General features: G+C 39.7%; 1 protein-coding gene across 1 annotated transcript in view; it reads right to left on the bottom strand.

Moving 5' to 3' along the window:
• The window catches only part of LOC109422084 (heparan sulfate glucosamine 3-O-sulfotransferase 6), a 357,781-nt gene that overhangs the window by 175,220 nt on the left and 155,167 nt on the right, over nucleotides 1-27,394 (bottom strand). The gene's annotated exons all lie outside the window — the stretch shown is intronic.

Here is a 27,394-nt window from a genome sequence, read left to right as displayed (position 1 = left end):
GGAGAAATTCCTTGAGGAATTTCTGGAGAAATTCCTAGAGGAATTTCTGGACAAATTTTTAAAGGAATTTCTGGAGAAACTCCTAGATGAATTCCTGGTGAAATATCTAGAGGAATTTCTTGAGAAATTGCTAGAGGAATTTTTGAGGAAATTCCTAGAGGAATTTATGGGGAAATACCTAGAGGAATTTTTGGGGAAATTCCTAGAGGAATTTCTGGAGAAATTCCTAGAGGAATTTGTGGAGAAATTCCTAGAGGAATTTTTGGAGAAATTCTTAGAGGAATTTTCGGAGAAATTCCTAGAAATTCTGAAAGATTTCCTACTGGAATTTCTGGAGTAATTACTAGAGGAATTCTTGTAGGAATTCCTGGAGGAATTCCTTGAAGAATTTATAGAGGAATTCCTGGAGGAATTTCCGGAGGAATTCCTGGAGGAATTTCAGGAGGACCAGAGAGGAAAATTCATTAAAATAGAGCCGTCGCATGCGTAGTTCTGGCTCCATGGCCTGAATGTCCTCAAAACAGATTTCTCCAGGTCACATTCTTATGACCACGGGATGACCATAGTCGCCTGGCCATTGGTCCTTTTCATGGATGATGGATGTCACAAAAGTTCAGCTTATTATATGTAGTGGCTTGATTTCCCTAACAGCGGGAAGGAAAAAAAAGATAATAAATATAAAGAATCAAGAAGATAGATTGTCGCATGCCTAGTTTTGGCGTTCACGAAGAAGGCACCTTCAGGACGCATTTCGATTGGCCAGGGAAGACATTGGAACTTTTTACAGTAACCAAGATGATGGATATGAAAAAGCATGAAGATAGAGCCGTCGCATGCCTAAATTTGGCACCATGGTCCAAAGGCTCTCGGAACAGGATGCTCCAGGGTATATTGCAGTGGCCACGAGTTGGTAAGGAAGGCCATTAGACCTTTTCATGGTTACTAAAATGATGGATATGAAAAATCATGAAGAAAGAGCCGTCGCATTTCTAGTTTTGACCCTATGGCCAAAACGTCCTCGAAATAGGCTTTTGATGCAGAGCACATTCCGGTGGCCACGGGTTGACCAATGGTTGGCCAGGGAGGCAATTTGACGTTTTACGGTGACCAAGAAGATGAATATAAAAAAATCATGTAGACAGAGCCTTCGCATGCCTGGCTTTGGTGCCCTGACCGAAATGTTCACGATGCAGGTCCCCGCGGGTGTAATTCCGATGCCCGCAATAGGACCAGATTGGGTTGGCCGGTTCCACATGACCACTACCAGACACGCATCACCCAGCTGGGCATGCTTGCCGCAGACACCAATATTCAACGACGCGGCCGCTCGTAAAAAGCTTGTGTAAACAAAATTCCTCTCAGTAAACTGTCAAAATCGCGAATCGACCACTCTTCTGCTGTCGACTGTCGAGCTAGTCGGTTTCTGTGATAGCTTTTCTGCTCGACTCGACAGTGATAGCAGGCGACCCGATTTAATCGACTCGAGTTATAAAATAGCCCCCTAAATGGGAAAATCTAACGGGAAAGGAACAAAATCGGGAAAATTTTGAATTCCATTTTTCGGGCAATATGTTTCTAGAGCTGCATGTCAAAAAACATAGTAGGCAGGCAGTACGACGTTTGCCGGGACAGCTAGTTCTAAATAAATTTTCAATTTGCTGTTGTTTACATCTTCAATTTGCCAATCAAATTAGCCTATGCCTTCTTTGATGAGCTGCCTGGTTGTTGCAGATGCAAACTTATCGTGTAGCATGACACCACCGGTGCATCTCATCAAACAAACGATAGGTTTAATTAACATCACGCCTATGGTGTAGGATATGTTAAGCTGAAAAAGTGGACTTTGACCTATGTGGCGTTTACGTCACCTATGCGAATATGGGCAGTCCATTCCTTCATCAGTGCCGTTTCATTTTTAAAGCACGCGAAATGAATAAAAAATAACCGGGATTCTTCCCTTTATCCACAAAACAACGTAAAAAAAACTTTATCCTCGATGCCAAATGTAATGTCTGAGGATGGCTTTCGGATGTATTACTCTGAGAGACGTCTGCACGCCACGTTGCTCTGAACAGAACTGACTTCTTTATTGACATATGATTCCACTACGAGTAGGTGATAGAGGGTGATAGTAAGCACTCTAAGATTCATTCACACAACATTCATAATAATAGTGTCGACACTACAGGTATGACCTTAGAGAGCGATCGGAACATCCATATGTCGCTTTTTTTTTTTTTTTGTTTGTATTTATGTGTATTTTAACTTAAGCTAATTCTACACTTACCATATGTCGCTTCTGAATACGCGTAGAACCTCGAGCGAGTATTGCCGGATGATGGAGGGTTCGCCTCTCTGGAGAACTGCTGGAGTGCAGTCAAAGCAGCCATCAACGATACTGCCGAGAACACTGTGTCATAGTCTAACAATCCAATTAATGTTCCAGCACACTAATTGGAAATGTGTGCAACACTGCCGTTCCGTCTGAGAAAAACAGCAGCTGCCCATATGTGGAAGGCCGATAATTTCTACCGGAGAAAACCATCACGGATTATTCGATAGTACAGCTTGAAAATGATCACCTTCATGTCATTGCTGCTGCTGACATTATCGTTCGGAATACTTCGTTCTACGGAAACTCCTGCACTTCAACCATTCCTTACGAATAGTTCAAACATCCAGAGCTTTTACTTGGACATCCAAAACTGCTCGAAACTGAACATTCATGCGAACAAAGGATTTCATTTCCGTGGCGCCGCTGTTGCGATTCTCCAGAATCCGACAGAACAGTCTCAATCACGGTTTGACCTAATCCGCATGTACAAATCGGTCCGTCATGTCTGCCTGGAGATGCATCTTGAGCACATGACAACACCAGCATTCAACACGCTAGTCCTGACCGCCACTTGCAATTTCACTACGGTGCAAATGTTTGGCATTGAAAACTATGGCGATGTTTGCTCCAAGCTTGTCGTGAATGAAATTGTATCCAGGGAAAACTGTCTACCGCTTGGCGGAAGAGTTCAGATCGAGTGTGATGGGGCAAACTACATGGTCGTGGAAACTAAATTCGGCGATATACTGGCGGTTTCGAATGGAGCAACGCCAGCAGCAATTGGCCTGGACAACGTCGAACGGATCGAAACGCGGTTCGGGATGGATATGTGGCAAGCTCAGAAGGATAGGCAACGGGACTTGAAATCGACGAAATGCAGCTGCGACGCATTCCACGACTTTTCACAGTGGGTCCTTGAATGTACCGGTAGAAGCGAAAAGCCCAAGAGAAATGTTACAAGAGTTACTCGAACGAGCCGTAACAGTAATAAGTTGGCGACTGTGTTGTTGGTAATTGCATTACTAGCCTTGCTGCTCACGGTAGTGTACCACGCTGTGGAGGATTGGAGGCATCCAGCGAACATGAAAATCGGGGTTTAGTGTCTGTTAACGCCAAAAATAATAATCGAAATATTAAAGAATCGGTGGTGACTTCGACTCCAGTCTTGTTAGCGATCACAGTCTTTGACACATTTTCGTCGATATTCGGCTGCCTTTGTCTCCAACATTCGCAACACAAGCGATCAAACTACCGTCTACCCCCGTTGGTTTGACCGACACCTCATGCAAACCAATGGGGTTCATTTTTTAATTTAAACTTCTAGTAAAACTGTGGACATCGAAAAACACACTGTTGGTAACCCTTTTTGCTGTTTTGTTTTGATTCTGCGTTCCGTTTCACCCCGTTCCATGAGCAGAATGACGTTTGAATCATTTTTAGTTTGAATGATATGCAGATTAGCGGGGGTCAAATTAAAAAGTGTTCAGATTAGATGCGGTCACACCAACGGGGGTAGACGGTATAAATTGAAGTATAGCTCAAAATTGTGACGTGCTGGAGCAAATCTGAGTCCGGAATCGGATTACCGTCTACCCCCGTTGGTTTGAACGACACCTCATGCAAACCCACGGGGTTCATTTTTTAATTTGAACTTCTAGTAACCCTGTGGGCGTCGAAAAACACACTGATGGTAACCTGATTTGCTGTTTTGTTTTGATTCTGCGTTCCGTTTCACCCCGTTCCATGGGAAGAATGACGTTTGAACCATTTTGAGTTTGAACGATGTGCAGATTAGCGGGGGTCAAATTAAAAAGTGTTCAGATTAGATGAGGTCAAACCAACGGGGGCAGACGGTAAGCAGCCCGGGACGGAAGTCCTGGGGCTGACGCAACCCCCCCCCCCCCCCCCGCTTGCGAGTCAGCCGCGTAGTCGCCGGCTAAGAATAGGACTACTATCCCCAATTCAATGCGACCCGTGCTGAGGAATGAGTGATCGAGGGGATGAAAAAGATGCTCGATCTTTAACGGAGCCTGTGGGGTACCTGGGCACCCCCCCCCCCCCCCACAGTAAGCTGTCCCTTACCGCGTTAATGCAGGGCTCTGGCGTGGTGGACTTTATTTCCCGTGCGACTCGTGGGATGAAAAAATGATGATGATGATGATGATGATGGTTTCCATTCATTGTAGCACGGTACTAAGCCCGATAGCAGTGGGCTGTCCATCCAATGTGATTTGATCAAGCAAAACATTATAAATATACAACCAAGATCATACAATTATATATAGTGCAAGCACTTCACATTGGAGGATGCCCCAATGAATGTGAAAAAGATGAAGCTGTCATTCTCCACATAAAAGTTATAATAAGAAGTTGGCATCTCCACTCTTCCCAACCATTATGTTTCGACTGACAGCTCTTATTTCCCTCCACTCCCAAAAATAGTTGTTTTATACCAAATGTTTTATGATATCAAAAAAGTATCATATCATATTTTTCCCTCATAACTTACCTATTTTTCTCGTTCATTCTTGCTAACATTGTTTATTCTGTAAAATAATTGTTTCTTTACGTTATTGATCAGAACCTATTTTGTTTGTTTTTTTATGTTAATTTATTTGGAGCAGGGAAAAGCCCCTGGGAGTGTAGCTTTTTTTGTTAATAATCCACTTCTCCCAAAGGCATAAAACCTTCTCTTCTTTTCAAAAATGATCATACAACTTCTACTCCCTTTTTTTTACAAAATATATCGTTGTTTGACCCGTACATTTATCTCTATTTTTTTATGACATCTTTTTCTAGTGTTTATATCTTTTTCCTCCTTGATTCTCATCGTCCGTCGATACACCTTCCGAAATTTCACTTTCTTCATTGTTATACAGGGTGTTGGGTTCCTTACCCAGAATATTTTAGGGGGTGATTAAGGATGATATTTGATGAAAAAAATTGTTCTACGCTTATGGTCAAATCTCAACCATTACGGAGTTATTGAACTTTTAATGTTTTTGACAATGCTTTCAATAAAATGGCTATAACATGAAAACGGTTAAACTTATTTAAGATCTCTCAGCACCGTTCGAAAGATTGTGAAATTTGCTATTGAACGTCATCTTCGAACATGCAAGTTTTTGTTATTTACTCACTTTTTAAGAGCAAATAAGTGAAAAGTAAGTGTTTTTTATCAGTTTATGTCAAAAAAAAGTTGAGAGCCTTGAAATGCTCTACAATTCGTTTATTGGCACCAAACTCCTAACTCTTGTCATTTTCCCGCAATTTTGATTTGAATACACTGTTTTGCATCATAAATTTGCTTCAGCAAGTGCATCAGATATTAGCTCTCTTGACCCCACTGTGACTGCGAAACTAGCGTCATGTTTACCTCGCGCACACGGCTACTTGATTCCCCGCGCCGAACAACAACAGAATGGCACGCTGGCGCATGAGTGAAAAGAACGACGCCGCTGCGTGTTCGGCAAGGTGTTCAGTTGAATGCTTTTTGTAGTCCCAATGATTCTGGGAAGCTTATGATAATTCCGGGAAGATGGTTGGATTTTGGTAGACAGTAACTGGGGCTATCAGCCTGAGAGGCTTGGTTAGGGTGTTTTATTATTCCGGCATCGTCTTGGGGGACGGGATACACCAGAATAAAACTGTTGTTGTCGATATCTGGAGGTTCGCGATGATTTTAATAGTGAGCTGGTGATCCCGGAAGTAAACTTGTTGGCTATAAAGTAACTAATAAAGCTTTGAGCGTATAGTACAGCACAATCTTCGTCGGGTTTGGACGCTGTTCCTCCTGGTTCTCCAAACATTTCATATTCTCATGTCTTTTACAACCACGTGTAGCCAGCGTGTTCGCAGCCGTCCATGAAGTCACCGACCATTAAAGCTGGTTCCATGCTGAATATTGTTTTCGTTATTATTCTTTCCTTTGATATTCGCACTGCGTGCCCAGCCCACTGAAGGCTGCCGTAATTTATTCGTTTCAAAATAGTGTTTTTTGACGAAGTAGGTTGACCTTGATCGAAGATTGCTGCTTCCTGCTCTTACTCATTCGCCAACAAATAGGTAAGAGCAGGATTTAGCAACTTCGATCATGTTAAATCTATCTCATTGAACATGACTAATATTCGCAGCACTTTGTGCTCTGTCTCTGTCTCCACTCGGGAGCTTGTAGTTTTGTGAAGTTTCGAAAGTAACAACGCCATACTCAATTAGGATTTCTGAATGAAATTAAGATTTTGGGAGTAATTCCTCCAGAGATTTCCATAATAATTTTTCCATCGATTCCTCCAAAATTACTTCGGAAATTCTTCTAGACTTCTTCCAGATATTCCTCCAAGAACTCCTCGAGAGATTCCTCTAGGGATTCCTCTAAGAATTTCTCAAAGGACTCCAAAGGACCAGCCATTTGTCCAGGGATTATTACACTAATTATTGCAGAATTTCCTTCAGAAATACGTCTAGGGATTCCTCCATAATTCCTCTAAAAGCTCCTCCAGGAATACCTCTAGGAATTCCTCCAAGGATTCCTTCAGTAAATTCTTTAGGGATTTCAACATGAGTTCCGGTAGTATTTCCTGCAGGAATTCCTCTAGAATTGCCCTCACAGTTCTTCCAGGAATGCCTTTAGGGAATCCTCCAGATTCCATCCAGGGATTTTTTCCAGAAATACCTTCAAAAATTTCGTAAGAGATTCCTCCAGGAATACCTGCATGAATTCTTCAAGAAATTCTCTTTCCAGGAATTCTTCAGAAATTTCTCTAAGGGCTCCCGCAAGGATTGCTCCAGAAATTCTTCAGTGATTTTTCAGCAATTCCAACAATTATTTCTCCAGTGATGCCTCCAGAGATTTTGTTAGTTATTCCTGCAGGCATTTTTCAAGAAATTCCTTTAAAGATTTCTCCAGGAACTCTTCCAGGGATTACTTGAGGAGTTCCCTCAGGAATTCCTCTGGCGATTTCTGTAGGAATTTCTCTAAGAATTCCTTCAGGATTTCTACCAAGAATTGCTCCAGGAATTCCTCCAGAGTTTCCTCCAGAAATTTCTCCAGGGATTTCAACTAAAAATCGTCCACAGGGATTCTATCAGGAATTTCTTCAAGGATTCCTACAGAGATTCTTTTACTAGTTTTTCCATGCATCCCCAAAGAAATCCTCCAGGGATTCATTGAGGAATTCCTTCAGTTTCTTTTTGCCATAGTTATCTCTGAAGGAATTCTTGAAGAAATCCCAAGAGAAGTTCTTCGAGGTATCCCTGGGGGAATTCCTTGAAGAATCTCTGAAGGAATTTCTGGAAGAATTTCTGCTGGAGGAATAACCGAAGTAATCTAGTAATCTCTGGAGCATTTCCTAGAAGAACCCCTGGAAAAAACTCCTGAAGAAACCCCAGAAGGAATTCCTAAAGATTTCCTTGAAGAAATCTTAGGAGTAATCCCTGGATGAATCTCTGGAGAAATCCTTGGAGGAATCTCTGAAGGAATTTTTGGTGAAATTCCTGGAAGAGCCTCTGGAGAAATTGATAGCACAATTGCTTGAGGATTTTTTTAATCCTTGGAAAATTTTGCAAAGAATTCCTGGAAGAACCCCTAGAAACATCCCTGGAAGAATCCTTGGAAGAATCCCTGGAGGAATCCTTAATAAAAAAAATCCTAGAGGAATCCTGGCAGAAATTTATAGCGAAACCACTTTTCTGGAGGAATCCTCGGAGAAATCCTTGGAGAGATCCCTGGACGATTCCTTGGAGGAATTTCAGGAGAAATTGAATTTAGAAATAATTTCTGGCAGATTTCCTGGAGGCATTCTGGAAGATACCCTTGAAGAATTTCTGTTGAAGTTTCTGGAGGAATTTTATGGGAATTAAGTAGAAGAGTAGTATGAGGAATTTCTGGAGGAATGTTTGAAGCAATCCCTAGATAAAATCCTGTAGTTATCCTTTGAGGAGTTCATGAAGGAATCCTTAGAGAAATTCTTTCTGAATTCGTTGCAGAATCCCTGAAGAAATACCTGAAGCAATTCCTGGAGGAACACCTTAAGGCATCACTGGAGAAATTGATGTAGGAATACCTGAAGTCTTTGTGGAATTTCTAGGGCAACCCTTGCAGTAGGCCTTGGAGGAATTTCTGTAGGATTCTCTGAAGGGAATTCTTTGCGGAGCTTCTGGAGGAAACCCTGAAGAAATAGCTGTCGGAATCCTTGGAGAAATTCTTGGGGAAATTTTGAAGGAATTTCAAGAAAAATTCTTAAAGGAACCTCTGGAGGAATTCTTGAAGCAATCTTTGAAGGAATTTCAGGAGGAAGTCGTGTAGAAATTTCCAAAGATACTCATGAAGTTATTCCTGATTGAACTTATGTAGACATTTTCGGAGAAGCTTCTGTAGAGTTTTTCGAATAAAAATCCTCTAAGTTTTATTTTGTATAAATTCTTTCAGGATTTTTTCGAAGCATTTTCCCACGGATTCCTCCAAGGATTGTTCCTATCGAATCCTCTAGAAACTCTCCAACCTGGAATTACTTCAGCAATTCCTTCAGAGATTCTATCAGAAACTCTCCCAGGGATTTTACCAGGGTTTCCTCCACAAATTCCTTCAGTATTTTTTCCAAGAAAGAATCAAAGAATTCGTACAGGTATTCCAGGGTTAATCTTTATGAAATTTCTGGAGGAATCCTTGAAGGAATTTGTGGAGGAGTCCCTGGATGAATTTCTGGCGGATTCGTAGAGTCATTCCTGGAAGAACTTTAAGGGGAATTCTGGATAATTCCCTAGAAGAATTCCTGCAGGAAATTTTTCCGGAACTCCTGGAGGAATCCCAGAAAGAATTCATGTAGTAATTCCTAAAGAAATTGCTGGAGGAATCCTTTGAGGAATTCCTAGAGAGTTTCTTGAAGGAATTTCTAGGGAGATTCTGGAGGAATCGTTTGAAAAATTCCTGGAGGAAGTTTTGTAGGAATTCGTGGAGGATATACTGCAGGAATTCCAGGACCAATCTATGGAGAAAAAAATCTTATAGAATCCCTGGAGAAATTCTTGCAGGAATCTCTAGAGGCATTCCGGGAGAAGCTTTCAGAGAAATTCTGGAGGAATCCCTAGACGTATTCCTGGAGAAAATTTTGCAGGAACTCTTGGAGGAAATTCTGTAGGAATTCCTGTAGTAATCCCTAGATAAATTGCTGGTCCTTTGGAGTCCTTTGAGAAATTCTTGGAGGAATCCTTAGAGGAGTCTCTGGAGGAGTTTCTGGAGAAATCTCTGGAGGAAATCTAGAAGAATCTCTGAAGTGGTTTTTGAGGAATCGCTGGAAAAAATCTTATGGAAATCTCTGGAGGAATTTCTGGAGCAAAGTTTCCTCCACGAATTCTCCAGTGATTACACCAGAAATTCCTCCAGAGATTCTTTACAGTTTTCCACCAAAATTTTCTTCACAAATTCCTCCAGGAATTTCTCCAAGAATTCCATCAGGGTATCCTCTAGAAGGTTCTCCAGGGATTCTTCCAGGTTTTTTCCTGGATTTCTTGGTTAATACCTTCAGGTTTTCCTTCAGTAATTTCTCCAGAGATTACCTTGGATGCCTCCAGAAATTCCATCTGGGATTCCTCCAAGAATTCCTCCACGAATTTCTGCATGAGTTCCTCCACGGATTCCTGCAGAGATTTCTCCATAGATTTCTATAGGAATTCCTTCAGGGAATCCAACAAGTGTTCTTTCAGAGAATACTCCATGTATTACTTCAGGATCGCTCTAGGCATTCCTTCAGGGATTCCTCTAGGAATTCATTAAGAGATTTTTTCAGACATTCCTCCTGTTTTTACTCCAGGGATTCTTCCAAGGCTTCCTGCAAAGTTGTCCTCACAAGTTCCTTCGTGGATTTCTGCAAGAAATTCTTCAGAAATCCCTCCAGGGATTCCTGCAAGAATTCCTCCAGGGATTGCTTCTAGAATTCCTCCAAGGATTTCTCCAAAATTCCTCCAAGATTTCTATCAGGGATTATTCCATGAATTCCTCTAGAGACTACTGCAGAGTTAACACCAGTGTTAACTTTTGGTTAACTTACTTCATACTTTGCTTCAGGATTTGCTGGAATTGCTCGTGGGATTCTTCCAGATGTTTTTCTACGCATTCTTCCAAGGATTCCTAAAAAAAACCTCTAGTAATTCTATTATCAATTTCGCCAGTCTCTTCTAGGAATTTCACCAGAAATTCCTACAGGGATTCTTCCAAGGCTTTCTCCAGAGATTCATCCAGGGATTCCTTCTAAGATTACTCCAGGGAAATCTTCAGCAATTCCTTCTGGTTTTCCTTCAGGAGTTTTTCCAGGAATTCCTGTAGTATCCTGTGGAATCTCTGGAGGAGTTTCTGGAGAAATCTCTGAAGGAAAGCTAGACGAATCTCCGAAGTAATTTTGGAGGAATCGCTGGAAAAATTCTTATGGAAATCTCTGGACCCTTATTACTTAGAAATATAGTGTCTTCGGCAAAGATGTTTGGTATATAAAGGGCTTATAGATAAGTGACAGTTTGATTTCATATGCCACCACTAGGAGGCGTTAGTGAGCAGGTAAATTTTTAATCTCATGTAGCTCAGGATCCCGATTAAAAAGGCACGGGACACCGTCTTCAGCCAGAGGCTGTACAGACTGAACAGAACTTAACACTAGACCATGGACACGACATACATTACATGCACCAGTGGATAGCATGGTGCGGTTACACGCTTGATATCGCTAACCGAACGGCCACGAAGCTCCACTTTACTCAGAAAGATGGTGTCTTCGGCAAAGTTGTTTGGTAGATCAAAGACCAAATGGAGGAAAAGTTACCTCTCGTGCCGACCTTCTAAAAGATCGAAAACTTACAGATAGTTGTCCGTTTGAATCGTTATTTTATCACTAGATGACGCTAGTGAACATAAAACTTGTATATGCAATAGTTCTCAGGATCCTGGTTATTAGAAGAGTGATGTTGGTTTCGGCAAAGTTGTCAAATAGGTTAACCTTCCTTTTGCATCACGTTGGCAGCAGCTCGCTGACGTAGTGTACGGTTTGGGTCAAAAATGACCCTAATGCCAAAGGAGGATTAAGTGCATTTGGTTGATGGGTCGTTGAAATCAATATTTCGCCAGTAAGTGGTGCTAATGAGTATGCAAATTTTATATCTCATATATCTCCTAGTCTGATTACCTGGGAAGTTGATATCTTTGGCAAGATTGGTTGGTAGATCAGGGCTTTCAGTTGATTGACCATTTGATTCGTGCTTCTGCCACCAGATGACGCTAGTTGTAAATTTGCAAAAGCATGATAGTGTTATTATTCATCTAGAAAAAAATCAACGAGCTGTAAATTTTTATACTTCCGAAAGTTTTCAAAATTTGAAAATTACACAACTAGTTGATTGTAATTTGTTTAAATTTGCACTTGATGGATTAATTTTACATGAAGTTAAAGCGCTTAGTAAAATATTCAATATCTGCCCGTCGTATTTCAATATACTCTACCTTAAGGTTGTCAATGTCACGGGATAAGTACATCCATCCTTTATCCATCAAACAACAATGTCGAAGACTTCATCTTTCTAAGTAATCAGGATCTTGAGATATATGAGGTATAAAATGGGAATGCTCACTAGTGCCACCTGGATGTGAAATTCCACGTCATATTTATCTTCATCAGTTAGTGTTTGATCTACTAAACAACTTTTCAGAAGACACCATCTTTCTAAGTAATCAGGGTCCTGAGACACATGAGTTATAAAATTTGAATACCCACTAGCGCCACCTAGATGTGGAGTTTCAAACCAAACGGCTCTCCATCAGTTAGTGTTTAACCAACCAAACAACTTTGCCGAAGACACCATCTTTCTAAGTACTCAGGATCCTGAGTTATATCTATCTATATATATATATATCTATATATATAAAAATGAATTTCTGTCTGTCTGTCTGTCTGTCTGTCTGTCTGTCTGTCTGTCTGACCGCTATGGATTCGGAAACTACTGAACCGATCGGCTTCAAATTTTGTATGCAGGGGGGTTTTGGACCGGGGAAGGTTCTTAGCCTGGTGTGAGACCTCTCCGGTCTCTGGAACGGGGGGCTCCCATACAGATGACTTCGCGGGGACGTCTCTATGGAGCTGCATGTCAAAAAACACAGTAGGCAGGCAGTACGACGTTTGCCGGGACAGCTAGTATATATATAAAAATGCAGTGGCATACGTGGGACCGCGCATAACTTGCGAACGGCTGGTCAGATTTGGGTCGTCTAAGTTTTGTTCTGTTAGTTTTCACCCAAGGAAGGTTTATGAGGCCAAAAACATTGGAAAATTAGGAGTTTTTGAAAATCGGGGTTTCGTACATTTTGAACGGGGACTTGGGCGCTTGGCTAGGGACTTGAAACATCAAAAAACGCAGTAGGCAAGACAAAGTTTGCCGGGGACAGCTAGTGGGATATAAAAATTACATGCTCACAAGCGCCGCCTATCGGTTGAAATCAGAATTTCTCAGATCACCTCGTGAAGGCCCTTGATATCCCAAGTAGCTTTGTCGAAGACACCATATTTCTAGATCATTTAGATTTTGAAATACACTAATTCACATTAAACTGTCTATCTTATCTTAAATATAGTACCTTCTTCATATTGCGATTTCAATTTTTCCGCATCATAAGGAGTTATACTGTTTTCAAAAAAGGTCTTATAATATTCCAAATTAGATTCCTGTAGAATGCATTTGGGGTTGACATCGATAGAAAAGTTGATTTCAAAGTAATAGTCGATAATTCTCATTTGTTGTACAAAGTACAACAGCGCGATTAACGGAAGGTTAAACGATGAAAGTGAGATACTCATCAACATGTCACTTGTGGTTTTTGGAGGAGGTTTTATAAGAATCCGGTTGATTGTAGATCCAAGACTCTCAGTTTTGGGAAAGCTTTGAAATATGCGCATGGAAACTGATAACATATTTTGTTATCATTGAGTATTTTTATGTTATCGCGATAGACCAAAACTATCGATAACTAATTTTTTTATCATCTGGTTATCATCAATGGCAAAACATGATAACAAGAATAACAAAATGATAACACCGATAACACAGTTTATTATCAAAGTGATATCACTTTGTTATCCGCCTTTGCTCGGTAATACCCTGTACTCAATAGAACTTCTGGACATCATTAGCCGTCAAGTAAGGTTCCCGTACATTCCACATTTTTTCAATTGAAACTTGTTCCATACACCTTCCGCCTTCTGTCACCTTCTTTTTCGTCAATCTTCCTTAACTTTAAATTGAGATTTGAAGCTCTAAATATGTACTGCAACTAGTGGTGTGTTAAAACGCCCAATATTTCTTAGATTGTCTTGATTTCGTGTATCGTCTGTATAACTCCAAAGGAAACGCTTTAATGTAAAATTGGGACACTATTCAAAGGACAAGCGTATGCTTCTGGAGAACTGCTGGATTTCAGTCAAAGAAGTCATCAACGGTGTAACCGAGAACAGGATTTTACAACATACTAATTGGAAATGTGTACAACTGTGTCTGAGTCCGTCTGAGAAAAATACCAGCTGCACGTATGCGAATGAGAGATAATGTCTACCGGAGAAAGCCATCATTGTTTATTCGATAGTACAGCTTACCTGAAAATGGTCACCTTCATGCTGCTGTTGACATTACCGTTCGAAACGGTCACTCCAACAGTTCAGTCATCCATTACGAATAACTCGAGCATCCGCAACTATCTCATGGACATTAGCAATTGCTCAAAGCTGAAGATTGACGCCAATGAACGATTACATTTCGACGGCGAAGTTATTGCGATTCTCAAGAATCCAATAGAACAGCTCCAATTACAGTTCGACCTAATCCGAATGTACGAATCGATCCGCCCCATCTGCCTGAAGATGATTCTTGAGTACGCTTCAACACCAGCATTCAACACGCTAGTCGTAACCGCAATTTGTCGACCCTCAACGGTGCAAATGTTCGGGATTGAGAACTTTGGCGACGGTTGCGGTTCGCTAATCGTGAATGGAATTTCATCTCGGGAAAACTGTCTACCAGTTGGCGGAAGAGTTCAGATCGAGTGCGATTGGGCAAATTATATGGTGGTGAAAACTACATTTGGCGATGTGCTGGCGGTTTCAAGGGGAGCAACGCCGGCATCAATGGGTCTGGATAACGTCGCACGGATCGAAAAGTGGTTTGGGGTGAATATGTGGCAAGCTCAAAGGGGCTCGAAATCGACGAAATGCAACTGCGACACATTTTTCATATTTTCACAGTGGGCTCTTGCGTGTGCCGGTAGAAATGAAAAGCCCAAGCTAAATGCTACAGGAGTTACTCAGAGGAGTCGTAACAGTAATGTACTGGCGACGGTGATGATGGTAATGGGATTACTAGCAGTGCTTACCACGGCAGTGTACCACGCTGTGAGGGATTTGTGGCTATTGAAGTAGGCGAGAAGTGCTGTCCATAAACTACGTAGACTCATTTTTGGTCATCTCAGACCCCCCTCTCCCGTCGCAGTCTTTTGCCCATACACAGTTTTCGAAAATTGTACAGAGCGTAGACTGTGGCCAGACACCCCGCCACCCTCGCCCTCACTCTTTTGAGTCTACGTAGTTTATGGACAGGCCCAGTATGAAAATTCAATATTTCCAACGCATATAACAATCGAAATATATGTCCTATACCGGTGATCTTAACTCCATAAAACATTCGATACTTGGAAACGTAGTTGAACGAGGGAGTTCAAATTTAATTTTGGCTTGTTGCATTACACCTCCAAGAGCGATTTTGAAGAGTAGACATGGGAGTCTGTCACCTTGTCGCAGTCCCCGGCGAGATTCGAATAAAGTGGATATTTCATCCGAAACCCTTACGTGGTTTTGAACACCGTTTGAACCCGGACATTCATTTTCATCCAGGATTTTCCATGGCTTTGTGTGGTCGATACTGTCGGTATGTGAAGTCGATGAACGAGCAGGTGATGCGTTGGGACCTGGTGTTCATGGCATAACTAGAGGATATGCCGTACGGTGAAGATCCGGTCTGTTGTCGACCAGCCGTCGATGAAGCCGGCTTGATAACTTCCCACGAACTCGTTCATTTTAGGTGACAGACCACGGAAGTTGATTTGGGATAGCATTTTGTAGGCGGCATTCAAAATGGTGATCGCTCTGAAGTTCTCACATTCCAAACGGTTGCCTTTCTTGAGCATGGGACAGATTATCCTTCAGAAGCTGGTCGGGTTCTCAGATCTTGACTTTCAACCGGTGCAGACAGGTAGCAATTTGTTCTGGGCCCATCTTGATGAGTTCAGCTCCGATGCCATCCTTACCAGCGGATTTGTTGGTTTTGAGTTAACGAATAGCATCCTCAACTTCCCTCCTGCTTCGACCTTTCTATTGCTCTTAAAACTAGCATATTTCGGCTCGCGACACGAAGCCTTTGCGTTGAGCTTCTGGTAGAACACCCTAGTTTCCTGGCAACGGCAAAGCAATTCCATTTCTTCGCATTCCGCTTCTTCCAGGCGCCGTTTTTTCTCCCGAAGTGGCGAATCTACTATTTCCGCTCCGGTTTTCAACGTTCCATGTTCTGTCGGGTTCTTTGCTGCAGCATTACCGCTTAGGCTGAATTCTTTTCCTTCACAATCCCTCTGTACTTCTTGTCGAACCATTCGTACAGTAAACTCCGTTTCACGTGCCCGATCGTGCTTTCGGCTGCGCAGTTGATGTTTTTTCTGTGCTCCAGCAGTTCTTTAGTGAGGCCTTCCCAAGCAACCAAAAGTTCGGATAAAATAGCATGTTTGGGCTTAATCAGCTATTCGAAGGAAGATGAAAAGCATTCTATTCAGCTCACTTTTTAAGTAATTAACCGAACTTGAGTTCACAAAAAGTACACTTGTGTCGCTGAAAGGAACGCTATTCAGCTTAAAAATAAACTTCGAAAAAATGAAAAAAATGTGTTTAGTCCTCAAAAGTAATTTATTATTAAGAAACATTAGTTCATGTGGAATCCAAATTGTCTAATACCTTGAATTAATTTTTGATGATTTTTACTTACTGAGATTTGAACTCGGGTTCTGCTCGTTGAAAGCCGGTGCCTAACCAGTACTCCATGTATGTGTTGTTAGCCACTGTGGGATTTTACTCAATGTGTTGATATCATATAGTAGAGCTCAATCAGGTTCGCGTGTGAGCTTTCCCTGAACTTGGAATACCTTTTGAAGTCGAAAGTTCGAAAGAAGTTCACGTGGAACTTCTTGTGAACTTACAGAATTTGACATTTTCAGTTTGTTGTGGTGCGCAGTGCAAAGCAATAAATTAGGGCCAGTGTATCGACTTTAAGAAAAGATTATAAGTTTTCAGCTTGGTTTCCAGTGACAACAATTGCGTCGATTACCGGTGCGCTGCAGTGATAAGTGAGACGGGTGTGAAAACATCCAGCAAAGCTGGAAAATTTTTGTGCGCAGCCGAAAAAACCCCGGCGGCATCCTGGGGGGAACAGTTGTCCGCTGCGGGGGCAGCCTTTGAGCCACACAATACGGATCCTTTGCGTTGATTACACTAGTTTACAGCATTTTTGAACTCGGTAAGCTGATGATCATTTTTGGTGTAGAATCATGCCCTGAGTTCGAAAACGCGAAGGAAAAAAATTACAGTACAGCGGAAATTTTTTCGACTTTCCATACAAGGTTGATGATTTGAAATCGATTTTTGTTCTATTTTTAAGCAAAGTCGCTCACTTCAAACATCTCATTCTCCGTAATCAATGCTCCGATTGAGCTGAAATTTTTACTGTAACTCGCCCACATATGATATGTCAAATGAACGTCGAGAAAGAATTTTTCAGTTGGTTTTTACTTATTGAAAAAAATACATTTCTTCAAAAAAATTTTGGAATTTTGCTAAAATTTAAGAAGATCGTCCCTAAAACTCGCCAATATCTTGAATTTCATCAATCTGACGCAAATCCTGTATTCAGATGATCGAATGGTATTGTATTCAGCTTTTAATTTATGGAAAAAGATTTAAAATTGGTTGAACAAAACGCAATATATTTGAATTTTAGTAAATTACATATTTTGAAAAGTTACAAAACTCTTGAGCTAAAACTCAAAAACTGTTCTACTTTAAATTTTTTGAAGGTCGGTTTCGAAATCAGCACTAAATTGTGCTTCAAAAATTTTGTTCGTTGACTGAAGTTCACCACTTTCGTTTTATTTTGTAAACTTGTGTTACAAGTAAGTACGTTGAAATATTATAGTGGAACAAAGTGTACTTGTGAAATTAACACAAGCTGTGGCTGCTGGGCTCGATTTCCGAGTGATTAAATTGACTGAGAACTTCTCCCCGGCCCCGCTGTTGCCGAAGTTCAAGTGAAGTTCACTTTTGGTACGGTTAATATTTATCCGAACTTTGAGTAGTAAGTTCAAAACAAGTTGGAAACAACTTCGGAACGGATGATTTCAAGTTGTTGGAATATGTCCAAATGAACTATATTTGAATTTTAAAGGCACGCAAAAGTTCAACATGAGTTCGGTTAATATTTGATTGAACTCTGTTTTAAAGTTCAACATAAGTTCTTTTTGAACCTTTTTTCGACTTTAATGTCGTATTGAAAAGAAGTCAAAAGCTTGTACATGTACTTCCAAGTTCATAAACAATACAAGATTAACTTTTTGGAGAATTAAGTTCAACGAAACCGGAATTGAACCGAACTTGAACTTCTGAGTTCGTTCTTCAAGTGGAATCCGAACTTTTGGTTGCTTGGGTTATCATGGGGCAACAAGGACATAAGCCCTGGGTCTTGATGAACCCCCTCCCTCCTTCTGCTTGTCAGCCATGTAGCTGCACACTAAGAACACTACTATGGATGACCTGTTGACCTGTGACGGTAGCAAGAGTCCACCAAACGGGGTAGCCTCAGTTCAAGGAGTCAAGCGACCCATGCCGAGGAATGAGTGATCGAGGGGTTAAAAAATGCTCGATCGTTTACGGATCCTCTGGAGTATCTGGGCACCCACACAGTATTACCGCGTTAATGCAGGACACTGACGGGTCGAACCTTTTTCCCCGTGCTACTCGTGGGACGATAACAACAACAAGAATTAGAAATCTAGCCGAAGTAGCGGTAGTGGCGAGATTAACCCCTTCGCAAGGAGTGGGTTAGCGAGCACTTCTCCATCATTGACTTTGCGTACTCGAAGCCTAATATTAGCAAGGACCTCAAGCTGGCCTTTTTTAGACATCGTGAGTCAATTTTGGCGGCCAGGAAGGACCTCGATAAACTTGTTGCAACTGCGGCAGCGACAGAACCCGTGAAGTTGAAAATTCCGAAGTCTACCCAGATGGAGGCCTTCGCTTTCGTGGGTTGCCCAAAAAGTGCGGCGGAAGCGATTGCTCTTGACAAGCGTTCGTAGCAGCATGTGAGGCAACTGTCAGGTAAGGAGGCACCAAGCAGCACCCGCAAGGCTTGGCGATTGTTGAGCCCAAAAGTCGGCAGCAAAGCAGATAAGTCGCAACCCAGCCAGGCGACTCGGAATGCTGGGAAGGGTGGGACCGAAAAAGCCGGCCGGTCCCGGATTGAAAGGTACAGAGAGTTGCGGCCATTGGTAGCTACTCAATGTTAGCCTAGTAAAGCCTTGCACTCCTCTAACCGATCAGTCGAGTTTACTCTGCTATCAGGTTATAGGCTGAAGTACAAGTACAAAGAAATTTTTCTCCACATCAAGATTTTATTCACGCTCGAGATTTACTAGTTGTTTCAAGACGGAAGAAAAAACCAGGCGTTCCGGAGGAGGTGGTAACCGAAACAGAAGGCTTAACGTGGAAGATTAACCTGCTACGCAAACTAACACGTTTGGAACTGGAAGATTATTCGTCGATGGAAGAGTATGTGGACGAGATAACGTCCACAAGCCGCAGGCTGGAAGAAATCGGGTTCAAGTTGGACAACGAGTGGCTTTCGCTGCTGGTTTACCTAGGCTGTATGAACCCATGATCATAGGGCTCGACGCGTCTGGAGTCCAATTAACGGCGGATCCTGCAAGGCGTGACGTGTGAAAGTGACGAAAGATCCGGACATTCTGCCGGAGCGTTGCTGGCACGCAACAGGAGAAACAACGAGAGGGAGAAGTCAAACGTGCGTGTAGTGTTCGTACGCTTTTCGGAACAATCAAGGAAAATCAATTCAAGTTCAGTCGTGTATCGATGCACGGGAATCCAGCTTTTCACTCCAAAAAAATACCATCATTTTCAGCGCCACCAAATACACCAACAAATCAAGAAAATTCAATAAACTTACCCTGCTTCCGGTCACACATTCTGCCTTCCTCCATCCTCTAGCCATTAAAACATGAAAAACAATTTTCACTTTTGTTATTAAAGAATATTTATTCACAGAAACTAAAATTACTTTTATTTTATGATTCATCACCACTACTCCACATCACTACCCCCGTCCGTTCGTCACAAACATCGTTCACAAACTGACTTCATTCGTCCGCCGTGGTGTGCATGTCCGCTCACGCCTTCTCGTTCACCCATTCGCTAGTCATTCATTCTCGCCTCCCTTTTCTTCGCATCCAGTTGTTCGTCAGCGCAGCGCGAAAGAGCTTTCCGATCACGCCTAGACATCGTGAGCTAAAGCTCAGTTGCAACAGGTAGAAGACATAGGTACACTCAGAAAAATAAGATTGTGTAAACTGTTTGAATTTGAATTGAAATATTTTCTTTGGTCAACCTATATCACTACAATCGCCTCCTTCTCTATTCTTATTCTATAATCGAAATAAACATATCTATATATATAAAAATGAATTTCCGTCTGTCTGTCTGTCTGTCTGTCTGTCTGTCTGTGTGTCTGTCTGTCTGTCTGACCGCTATGCATTCGGAAACTACTGAACCGATCGGTGTGAAATTTTGTATGTGAGTGCTTTAGGGACCGGGGAAGGTTCTTAGCTTGGTGCGGGACCTCTCCGGTCTCTGGAACGGGGGGCTCCCATACAGATGACTTTGCGGGGAACGTCCCTATGGAGCTGTACGTCAAAAAACACAGTAGGCAGGCAGTACGACGTTTGCCGGGACAGCTAGTATTCAACTAAAAATATGTACAATTGAAAAGCAAGCCTTCTTTTTATGTAACAATATTGACAAAATATAGAATCCGAAAAAAATAACATATTGCATCAAAGGTAGTGTATGTAGCTGGTTGGGTTCCTCAGATGTTCTTATGTGAAAAAAAAATTGAGACCAACTGTCATTCTATCGATTGAACAGTCATTCTATCCACGGAGCTTAACCTTTTTTTTTGCTTATTTGACATTATTTTTTTGCTTATTTGACTTTCAAAACAAAGATATTGGAACGCAATAAAGTTGTGTCATACTTGAAAAAATGCGCTTTAACAATACTTTAAACGTTATTCAATTCAATAATGTTTACTACTTAATTCCTATGTTATATATTAACAAAACCTTGTGTATTTAATTGGGCAGTGTATTCTTAAGTATAACTTTGCACATAATACAATAAATATATCCTGTCTTTGATAGATCATTTCGTATTGTTTTTTTTTTCATTTCTTTTTTAACTAAACAAACACAATTTACGCCTATCGATGTTATACTGTCTAAATTATTTACGACACTTTTTAACTTTCATGGCATTTGATAACGCAATATAACTATATTTACATTGTTAAACTTATTTATAAACAAATTCAAGGAATATCTCCTAATTCCAACATTATCATTTTAACTTTTTGTTGTTTGTTCTTTCCTTTTAGAATAAGCAGCTCTTCAAATGTTAGTCTTTTTAACCGAGCAACTTGCAAACATTCAGGAACAGCAAATTTTTTTCCAGTTACAATTTTACATACTTGAAATCAAAACAAAACTCCTCAATTTTCATCGTATACAATAAGAACGCACATATTAATCGTATTTATGTCTAAATAGATACCATGTTACTGCTGCCAAAAGAAAAATATGATACAATGTGCATAATACTAGAAATCCTCTACATTAAGATGAGCGGAAATTACATATGTCGATTTGGCAACGCTGTCTGTTTTGTTTACAACAGCTGCTAAGACTTGCTACAAAGCTAGATGTTCGAACTTTGTGTGTGACTTCGTTGCGGTTCATGTTGTTTTGTTTACATTTTCTAATTATGGTAGATTTTTTTTAATTATTTTTTTTTTAACATCGAAAAAATCTGAAATTCATTGCAAAAGTGTTACGCTAATCATGTCAGCAGAAGTGAAACAAGAAGCAGCAATGGAAGTTTTTTTGACAAGTGCAGTTATAGTTTGCATTCAAACGACGCCTTCATTCGAACGACAAGCATGTCCATTTGGCTCACACTTTCCCTCTGTACGATTGGCTAACAATGGCCGCCTATAATTTAGGATTACTACTGAATACTTATTTCGGGCTAGCATCTTGGTGATACACAGAATGATATGTGCTATCATTCACGTTATCGTCTGTGTAAGATTCATTTTATGAGGGTGATGCTTGGATGAATTCACTTTTTATATTTGTTGGTCATACACGCATCTACCTATCTAAACAATTTTGTTCGTCTAGGAAGGCTATAAATGTCACTTAATTCAAACTCCAAGTAAAAATTTCGTTTTATTATTTAAAATTATCACCATTTTTCTCTTCGAGTAATGGAATTGAAAATGAGATTTTAATCAGTTTAAACATGAGCATTGTATTTTTTTTTAATCATAACACCACAAAAAAGCTAAGTTACCACAAAGTATACTGGTAGGTATTCCAAGTGGTGTACATTTGTAATAAAAGTAATACACAATTAAACTACCAATTTGAAAAATGTTTTTTTTTTTACATTTCAAAATTAATAATAACCTTAATATAGTAATGTCAATTAGTTTCTTAAGTACTTACAAACTTATTTTCCCCGATTTTTTTAACACGACAGAACTAACTTTGATCAGTGTTCACTAACCAAGGATGGGAAATATCATGATTTTTTTTATATTTCCCTAATTGTCGATGCAATTTTCCTTCATGAATATTACTGTATTACTAATCTAAAGAGGCTAATCACCAAGGACTGTAAAATAAGGAAAACAAGCCAACAATGAAATGACACGTACATAACTGAAGCTTCCGTGTGGTGCAGAAGAATTTATATAGCGATAAAATCAGAAACTCATCAACAACATCCTTAGTGAGTAATTGTTTCATAACCGTCCCCATATTACAATAGCTTATCTGAAATTGCACCACAAATCTCTATTGGACATAAAAATTACATTCTCGTTGACATGTAATAAATTTTGTTGTGGTCATTATTTTGCATATTTCATTGAAGTACTATTCTGATCAAGAGAGAACCTGGTTGTGAGGGTTAAAGCACGTGACTTTCTCGCTGAGAATCCGGGATCGGAATCCAACTCCCGACAAACTCACAAAATGTGCGTAAAGCGCGGGTCCCGAGATGAACTAGCCAAAATCTCGTTGACACAGATTGAAAAAAAAGTGTTTTTTTTATCAAACAAAATCTTCATAAATTACACATAGTTACACACTATTTTTCTACTACTAGGCTTATATTACATTCCATTTTCTGTGTAGAAACAATCTGTTGCCTACGAGGTTACAAAATCATACGTCAAGCTTCAAAACTCAATTATAAGCAAATGACCCTATTTGTGTCTACCCTCCGATAATCTACGATAGGTAATGCCAAGACTGTTTTCGTGGATACATGCTCCAAAATGTGAAATTGAAGGTGGAACACAAAAATTATCCTCAAATGTATTTATGTTGTCCAATTTACATGTTCCGCTGATTTCACAACCGCTAACTTTAAAAATTCTACTATTTTGTGTGACTTGCACGCATTTGAAAATTAACGTACGTATTTGTACATTAACGGAACATCAATATAAGAAAATCATCAACAAATATCTCTGCCTCACACTAAGTATATACAAGAAAATACTTTATAATATTGAGACTGCTTCCATGATTCACTAAGTACATAAAAGGAATACCTTAAAGTCTTAAGACTGCTTTCATGAAAAATTCAAACGCCAGGCTCCAGAATGATCCATCAAGCCATCAATCAAGTTAATCTTCATCAAATTGAAAGCCCTGTTTTGTAATTTCTGAGTTAAAGCTGATCTGGATTGTCAATGTTTTACCCCATTGCAATAACATACATGTATCAGAAAAACCATCATACAATAAACGAATTCTAATCTATGCTGTATATGTATATCCTACTTCTATACTATTCTATCTAATATATAATACTAGCTGTACCCGGCAAACTTTGTCTTGCCTACTGCGTTTTTTGACGTTTCTAGTTTATATCCAAGCCCAAGTCCCCGGTAACAAAATGTATGGAAGATCGATTTTCAAAAACTCTCAATTTTTCCATGTTTTTTGCCTCATAAACCTTCCTTGGGGGAAAACTAACAGAACAAAACTAAGACAATCAAAATCGGACCTTCCGTTCGCAAGTTATGCGCGGTCCCACGTATGCCACTGCATTTTTATATATATAGAAGATGGATTACAAGTTTCTATGCTTCGCCAGACTCCAATCCTTTGAATAAGCGCCCCGGAAAAATAATAATCAACAAACCTCTGCAAGTTTAAAAGTCCTTATCTGTCCACCAACAAATATTGAAAGAGATTTCCAAGCTGCTACCATGGATAAAATTCGCCAATATTTGTTAAATATGTCCTATACTGTCTGGTCCCGCGGAAGTTGTACTGTTATTTTAAATTTTGACAATTATTGCGCTGATTGCAGCACCGCGCTCTAGATTATTTTTTTTTTCATTGCATTGCATCACTACAAATATCTTATTTTCACATGTTTCTACTTTTTTTTTTTAGTTGATATTCGTAACTTTGTCTACATTTAACAATTACCCCAAAAGACGGATCAAAGAGCGCAACACTTTTGTTGATCGGTTCATCTGTTCATGAGTTTAAATGCCTCAAGGCAACTTTAACCGTTGTGAGTCCGGCAAACTTTTTGCTTTTTTTCTACACCGTGCTTTTTTAAATGGGTGCTGGATACCGGGGTACCCTGTCGGCCACATAAGGGTTAAACATATTTTTTTTATAATTAGAGAATATGAACTATAACAGCTTGTTTTGTGTTTGTTTTTTTTTATGATGGAGATCATCATATTTCTAATTGCAGTATTCATTGAGCATCATAATCAAACCATCACAGTTCTTCCTGTTCTTTCCAATTCACATGCCTCTCTCTCAAAATGAACAACCGCTGATCTTCAAATTATTTGGAGTTACAAATTAACACATCTTAAAAGTATCAACCAGGCATTAAAAATGTATGGATACCAACTTGTTCGTTAACACCTCTTAGTTTACATATTGTAATGAATAGGTTATTTAATTACTTATTATAAAGATGTGTTAGTCCAAAAGTAATCACCAAGTATTAAGAAAAATATCACCTTCAAATCTCTATATGTCTTTATGTCTAATTGAACTTATATGTTCTGCCACTAGCAAGTTACAACAACTGACTTTTAGTTGGCTGTAATAGGCGTAGCTGACACCGAACGTTCCATTAAGCATATAAATTGGGAAAACATCTATCAGCTCCTTCGTACCTCACAAATTTCATACTCTACCTACCCTTAACCTTATTCATGCATTAGCTGACGTTCCCCCGTTTACATAGAGCCTATCTGGGTCCATAGCATGTCTGGGTCTATAGCCTATCTGGGTCATAATGACTTCAATGCACGACTATGGTTAAGACATACTGAGATTGGTTACATGGATTGGACTTGCGAAGTTTCAAAAGTATGTCATGGGGCAAAATATAATTAAAAAAAACATCAAACCACTTTACTTTCCTCAACTTATACATACAGTCCTAAGGAAACTGTAACAACAGAACATAACATTTCTTTAAGGACATACTTGTTGGAAACCCAAAATGGCCGCCACAATGGCCGACTTTGGCACCTACTCACGATTTTGAGGGCGCAAATCTCTTCGTAAACAAAACCAGCGCACCTGATCTTCTTATTTTAAGCTTATTACAAGTGAGCAAGAACAAAATAATAAAATGCACTGTTGTTTGAAGCTTTCTTCTTGAGATTTGTGCGTCTGAAGTTCTGATGCACTTTTGCAGCAGGTTTTGATGACGTTTGTTCTTAATGTGTGAAGTTTTCCCGATCTTATTAGTATCCTTTAGACTTCCAATCAAAACAATAGAAATACTCTTGTTATTAGTTTATGTTTTTGCTTACATGTTTCATCATTAAAAATGCAATACTTCTGATTGTGAAATCTCTTAAATGAGTGAAGCTTTCCAGGCTCCATGAGTATCCATCAAGCAAAAAAAATAGGAAATCGTCAATTAACCACTGATACTACTTGAAAGGTTTTGAAATTGTCAAGTGATAAATAAAACCTCGTATTCTTATGTCTTTCTTCACTTTCATGTTTTCTTTCTAAAAAAGATGCTAAAACTAAATTTGATATTGCTACATTGTGTAGAGTTTTCCAGAATCCATTGCTTTACATCTAAATATCAGAAATTAACTAATTTTTAATTTTTGTTTGCATGTTTCGTTATTAAGAATCCGAAAACCTCTGATTTGGAAACTGTTCGCTTGCCAGGCTTCCGAAGTATCCCTCGTACATAACAATTAGGAAATTGTCAAGCAACTCCTTCCTACTCACAAATTCCTAGTTTTACCCTCAAGAAACTACTGACACAACTGTGTATTTTTTCCGACTCCTTTTGATTAACATTAAACTTTAAAAGCAAAATATTACCAACACTCTAGTTAATAGTGTTTTCGTTCTTTTCATGTTTTACCATAAAGAACTCAATACATCTAATTCTAAAATCGCTTAGATGGGTGAAGCTTGCCAGGCTCCAAGAAATCCATCAAGCATAAAATCAGGTAATCGCCAATCAACTCTTTCGTATCTCACAGATTTCATGGTTCACCTTCAAGAAACTACTCATACAGATTGCATGAGTTTAGCTTGTAAAGTTTATAAAAAAATCAGTTAAGTGTCAAATTTCCCAAATTCATTTATCTTTCTCAACATACACGCTACATCATAAAGAAATATCCCATTATTATAATGCGTAGAGTTGTCCAGACTCCAATAATAATCATTAGGCTTCAGAACCAGAATATCAGAATTATGTAGTTGTTAGTTCGTGTATTTTGTTATATCATGCTTTTTGATATGTTTCAAAATTTAATTCCCATAACGTATGTGTTGAGCATTACTATTATGAAGAGGAACTATATCTCATCATTAGGAATTCCTAATGCATCATTTTGCTTATCACTACAGATCTGCTAAATCCCCATAAGATTCTATGCAGATTTATCTGTAATACACCTACTCATTTCTCTTTCCTTTTTTTAACTTCTTTTCACCTAGTTTATTCAGAGACTTTGTACTTACTCATTTGTAGTCTTATTTTCATCCTACTCTGGCTTTTGTTGTCACTTCTGTGAGACCTAACTCATACCGAGACGCACACAGAAACAGAATATCAATAACTACCACTGCTGCATTGCTCTTCTGTGAGACCTAACTCTTAAGGAGACGCTACACAGAATGATATAGACAATCATTTAATTTTTTTCGCTGATTCTTTGAGACTTGACCCATCCAGAGACGCACACAGAAACATTATGTGTATCAACCATCTCCTCTGTTTTTCTGCCTTGTCTACCATCTGTGAGACCTAACTCTTAAGGAGACGCTACACAGAACCATCGATAAACCTTTTTTTTAAACTTCTGTGAGACCTAACTCATATAGAGTCACTACACACAATCTTTAAGAATTCCACTGACTTCAAAACTCCAATTATTACATTGTTGAACTTCTGTGAGACCTAACTCTTATGGAGACGCTACACAGAATTCATGCTTCGTACTACTTAGAACAATTGGTCAAATTATAAAATCTGCAGACACACACTTTAATTGACCACACTTAATCCGAAATATGATACCTTTCCATTCCTAACAGATAACTGTTAAAAACCAAAATGAGTT

Source organism: Aedes albopictus, chromosome 1 (genome assembly GCF_035046485.1).
Source record: "Aedes albopictus strain Foshan chromosome 1, AalbF5, whole genome shotgun sequence".
NCBI lineage: Eukaryota > Metazoa > Arthropoda > Insecta > Diptera > Culicidae > Aedes > Aedes albopictus.
Note: the sequence above shows the minus strand (reverse complement) of the source record. Positions and strands in the feature narration are given on the sequence as shown.